We start from the raw sequence: 6,055 nt of genomic DNA on the forward strand, positions 1-6,055 counted from the left end.
CATTGAGGAAGAACAGGTTGGCAGTCGTCTTAATTTGGTGTATTATGAATGAACAATAGGATTCAAAAGGTGGCTTGTTTCACATTTTCTCCCGTGTTCTTTTTTTTTTTTTAGCCTATGCAATAATTGTTTGCTATAAGCAAATATCTTGTGTTGTTTTGGATAGAGTAAATGCAAAATATAGCCTCAAAGTTATAAAAATGGGTGAAATAATACAAACATAAAGCATAATCATGAATATAAAATGCAGTACAATTGCATTTTAAAAAACCTTTGTGAAACAATAGACAGGACACTGTCTTTCAGAAAATCTGAAACTGACGCATCAGATAAGAATGTAGTGTATATCTTATCGTTCAATAGAAGCAGCAAGGAAAGCAACTTCTCAGATTGAGCCAGCAGAGGGCGCCGAGACACTGAGAATTTGTTTTGCATTGCAACTTATGCAGTAAAAATATCCCTTGTACCCTGAACTCTTTCCTAGGTCATCAAGTTATAAGATATTTCTCCTTGGCTCTTCATTCTTTCTCTCTCCCTTAAAAAAAAAAAAACAATGGTGGTTGACTGTTTTTGGAAGCCCACTCCTCTGATTCCCTTTAAAGCTTTTCAACTCAAGACTTCCCCGTCTCATCCACCCCATTTAAGAGTTCAGGAATGCAGGCCTGGAGCTGAGTCACCTAGGCTGAGTGTAAACACAGCCCTAAAGTGGAGTGGTAACCTTATAGGGGAGAGATTCCAGTGCCCGCCCTCCCTGCTTCCATCAGCCAGGAACAGGTCTGAATAGATCTGGACCTACCCCACCCCCATTCTGGCTTCACACTCCTGTTCCTATCTTAAGAGCTGGGGGGGGGGGGGAACCTACCTCCCTTTTCTGTAAAACCAGGAATTAGGCAATGATGCCCTTGTGTAGGAGGCAAGTCTATGTGTAACTGATAACTAAAAGGCTTTTAACTCCCTTAGTTGTGTACAATTTATGGCTGTTTATTTCTTCCTAGTTTTGCTGCATTTTTGAATGCCAGCTAACGGCCTAGGATCTCTAACCCCATCACGCAAGCAAGCGAGAGCACAAGCACAGCTGACTGGCTGCCTCACCCTTCCTTTCCAAGTGCCCATTGCTCAACCACCCTTCTTGACCCCAAGGCAACAACCCATCCCATTAATAGGAAGTCTCTTCTATTGATGCTGCAATCTTCCGAGCAAGAAAGAAAGCCATTCAGGGACAAGAGGAGTTGGCAGGCATTCTTACAATACATCTGTCCCTGAAGTCATGCTTGCCTGCCTTTCTTTTCAGAGCCAGAAGTGCTGCTTCTGTTGGCTTTGATGTAATGCTCTTTCTGCAATAAGGGGAAAGAAATCTTGAAGTCTAGCCAACCCCCCAACTTTACTTCAACAAGACCACCCCGCTGTATCCCTCCCTCACCCCAGCAGCCCTAGAGAACGGATCCTAGAGAAGCTCTGTCTCGCAAGCCTCCCGTTCTAAGGAAGAGACGCCCTCTCCCACCCAGCTGGGAATTCTCAAGGACTCCTGGGTCTATCTCCATCCCTCTCTCATTCCCCCCCACCCCCAGCCTCCCGCCCCCAGCTTTCATCCTTGCAAGGCCAGATTCCTGAGGGGCTGAGGTAATGGCTCTGGGTGGGAGGCGAGGGAGTGGGAGGGCCTGGCTGCCCTGCTCACCCCGTTGTTGCTATCATCATCCGGCAATAAGCCAAGCCTGGTCTTCAGCATCCGGCTCTCAGTTCCTCTGGGCCAAAGCCAACGCCCTAGGCCTGCAAGAGACCCAACAACTCTTCAAGCTGCTCGGCAGGCTCTGTGTTAGCGGTGAAGGAGAACTGGGGGGGGGGGGAAACGGAGCCTCTTCATGCTCTCCAGCCTATTCTTTCACTCAGAGGAATCCACTTCCCTTTCTTACAATTGCACTTAAGAAGGGCTGTTGTCAAACTTGCTTTGGCCAACTTGTTGGAGGCCTGTCGGGAGCACCTCCCCTCCTTCACAGTTTTAAGAACCGACAGGAGAACAGGTCAATGGTAAGACTCATGGGCAGCAAACTGTTCCTTTGCTTCAGAATTTTCTACTCGGATTACTCGTGCAAGCTAGCCAATCTGTACCACTCGCTAAACCAGCATTTATGAATTACCAACATTCTGCCTGCTATACAAGGGCTGTCGTTCTCTAGAGCAGTGTTTCCCAACCTTGGCGACTTTAAGTCCTGTGGACTTCAACTCCCAGAATCCCCCAGCCAGCATAGCTGGCTGGGGAATTCTGGGAGTTGAAGTCCACAGGACTTAAAGTCGCCAAGGTTGGGAAACACTGCTCTAGAATCACTGCCTTGTCTAGCTGCTTCTTACATTTTTCAGTGGGTCTCCTTGCTCAAGGGCCCTAATTATCCAATTTCCCCAAGGCCAGCACTGCCATTTGTAGAAAAAGCAGCTACATCTGTCAGGGCATACCCTACGCCAGTAAAGAAAACGCAGGGGCCGATCTCTCAGGGCTGCTGTGAAATTACAATATGGATGAGAAAAGTGGAAGACCATGAATGCCGGGTTAAACCTCTGGAGAAAAGGTGAACTACCACTGTAACCAGGGTGTAAATAAAATAAGACCATGGCTAGTTTGATGCAAGGAATAGGCAGGGCGAAGGAAAGCATGATTCCTATTGCCTAAGGCTGCAAAGGGAGCAAAAAAGAGGCGGCCCCTCCCACCATTCAAGTTTGAGGTGAGTCAGTTTCCAGCCTTTCTAAGATGAGCTGGCCTTCTTTAGCTCCCGCTTGTTACCAAAGGCTGATGACGAAAACGGAAAGCGTTGCTGTTTGCTCAAATTGAGAACTCCCCTATTGCAGCGTCACTGCAGCTGTAAGTAGAACCGGAGTCAGCCCCTTTTTCCAGCCACCTTCAACCCTGATGAACTTTGCTGGAAAGTGCAGCCGTCTGTAGGCCATGCGATGAACTCCCAGCCTCATTGGACTGCTCTGTACGGGCCCAGCCACAAGACCTGTATGGAAAGCTGGAACCAAACCTCCAATAACAGAGAAAGAAGGCCCTTCGGCCATTTGTAGTAGGAGAGGCTGCAGGATTTGGGGGGGGGGGGGTCAGGGGGGGTCAGGGAGCAATAGGGGTGCACGCACAAAATGTATCTTTCCCTCAGTCAGTTGCAGCAGGGTGTGCCCTTGACGTCTCCTTCCCCGCTTCGCCCTCCCACCCCTTGCAATCTGCTTCCTCCAGGGCAAAGGAACATTATTTATTTATTTTTTTAGCCTTTCAATCTAGACATTCAACCGCAGGTCAGCCTTTGTGTGACACGTCTCTTAACAAGAAGCCCTGACATCCTGTCCGGACATGGGGTACAAATGAACTGCTCTTTCCCTTCCTCCCTAGCCCTGCGGTTAACAATATTCTCCAGAGTCAGAGAAGGGAAGTATGCAGGGCCTCCAAGGATTGAGACAAACCCAAAGGATCGCTGTATGGCTAGGCTCGTAGGGAGGTTATTTAACAGCCATTGGGGGTGGGTGCGGGTGGGGAGTTGACCTTCCGCTGGAATTGTCTGGATTGATTTTTATTCTTATTTTATTTTCAGAATCATCTAAACTACTGTTTCCCAACCTTGGCAATTCTCAAATTTTGTGGACTTCCTGTCCCAGAATTCCATAGCCGTCATGGCCATAGATCCAGGATGGCGAACCTATGGCCATGGAGACATTTGTCAGGGCATGCGAGGCGTTTCCCTGTCAGCTGGCCAGCGCACGCATGCTGAGTTCAGCCTTTTTTAAAGCCATTTTTCACTCTTCCCCAGGCTCCAGAGGCTTTATAGGAGCCCGGGGAGGGCCAAAAGACCCCCCCCCCCGCCCCCCTGGAGGCTTCAAACAAAAAAAGTTGGGAACGGACTTCTGGTTTGCTCATAGTGTCGGTTTAAGCCCTCCGGAGGCTTCAGGGACCTAAACCGGCCCTACGAGCAAACCGGAAGTGACTTCCGGTTTGCTCGTAGGGTCCTTTTTAGTCCTCCGGAGGCTTCAGGGAAGCCTCCTGAAGGTCCCTGAAGCCCCCGGAGGGCCTCCGGGGGGGGGAGGCTCTGGAGCCTGGGGAGGGCGAATAAAGCATGCAAAAAATGGGAGCACCTCTCACACGTGCATGCGCACTGGGGGGATATCACATGTTGCATTATGGGTGCGGCACACACACCCGCGCACGACCCCCCTGCGCTCCACCCACTTATGGCATGCGGGCCAAAAAAGTTTCGCTATCACTGCCTCAGGAGCCTGGGAGGGCAAAAAACAGGCCCAACGGGGCAACCGGAAGTTCGGCAACAAACTTCAGGTTGACCCGTTGGGCCTGTTTTTCGCTTTCTCTAGGCTCTGGAGGCTTTCCTGAAGCCAGGGGAGGGCGAAAACAGCCTCCCTCAGCCCTCCGGAAGTCCTAAAATCAGCTGGAGTTCATGGCTGCCAAGGGCTGCCATGCCAGCAAATATGGCTCCACGTGTCACCTGTGGCACGCGTGCTATAGGTTCGCCATCACAGACCTAGAAGTTGCCAAAGTCATATAACATTGATCTTCATGCACCATAATGCCAAAACAGTTAAATTCATTGAAGCAAGCTATTGTTTTCTTTCTGTGGGTTGCTGAGCAGATTACAATGGGCCAAGTTCACACAATGGGATGCATTGCATTATCTGAAGGACCGTCTCTTGCGGGTCACATCCACCTGACCCACTAGAGTGGGGAGGCAAGGAATGTTGCAGGTCCCACCCCCTGAGGAGATACATCATTCCACAGTGTGCAGTTAGTACCATGCAATGTGATTATGCAAGGCTTACATCACAGACTGCTAGCTGTGTTAAGCTCTTTTAGCATTAGCTGATTTGCTGTGTTAGCAGTATTAAAGGATTCACCACCACTTTACCGAAAACAATAGTAAAATCAATGTTTTAAGTTACAAAAACAAAAGGAACACACGCAATGGTTGGATCACTGCTATGTCCAAACACGAGAAACATTCAAAACTGTTTTAAGTTTTTATCATCTTGAAAATCAGCTTAGTTGAAACATAGATAATATAGTATTAAATTATAAATGAAGGGGAATTAAGGAGTAACATTTGGAATGAAATAAGGGTAGTCCTCAACTTACAACAGGTCGCTTAGGGACTAATCAAAGTTACAACAGCACTGAAAAAGTGACTTATGACCATTTTTCACACTTAGGATCGATGCAATATCCCCATGGTCATATGATTTACATTCAGATGCCTCATAACTGAGTCACCTTTATGATGCTTGCCTGGTCTCTGGGTCATATGATCCCCTTTCGAGACATTAAGACAAGCCAAGGCAACAGAGAAGCCAGATTCACTTAACAACCGTGTTACTAATTCAACAACTGCAGTGACTCACTTAACAAATGTGGAAAGAAAAGTCTAGAAATGGGGCAAAACTCACTTAACAGATTTCTCACTTAGAAACATAAATTTTGAGCTCAATTGTGGCTGTAAGTTGAGGACTACCTGTTAGATATTAACATATATAGGAGGAAGTCTCCTCTCTGGTCCGCTGCTACAGCGGGAAACAGGTATTACTCTGATTGGTCGAGAGGCGTACCCGAGTACTATAAAAGGGGAACCCTCCGACCACAGAGCAAGCTGGATCACTACTACTACTAATAAAGAGCTGTTAAGTCACTTCGTGTCCGCAGTCTGTTCTCTTGCTGCCCAGATCTAACATTGGCGACGAGGATGGGATTGAGAGACAGATAGGACGAAGAACGCTACCTCCAGAATCTCCGGTTTTGATCCAGCCCAGGAATTCGGCAGAAATTCCGGCAGCCATCTCAAGCCACCGCAGCGCGGCAAATTCAAACGAGAGAAGATGGCGATGCATGCTCCCCCCGCTCCATTCGACCCAGCGAATGACGAATGGGAAGCCTTCATGATTCGTTTCGAGCGTTTTCTCGAAGCGAATGAATACACGGGAATCACCGACGCCCGGAAGAAAAACATTTTCCTCGGCTACTGCGGAAAAGAAGTATTCAACACGGCCAGAGACCTCACCGCGCCTACTCCAATACAGG

This window comes from Natrix helvetica, assembly GCF_964273705.1.
Source record: "Natrix helvetica genome assembly, chromosome: 1".
Classification (NCBI taxonomy): domain Eukaryota; kingdom Metazoa; phylum Chordata; class Lepidosauria; order Squamata; family Natricidae; genus Natrix; species Natrix helvetica.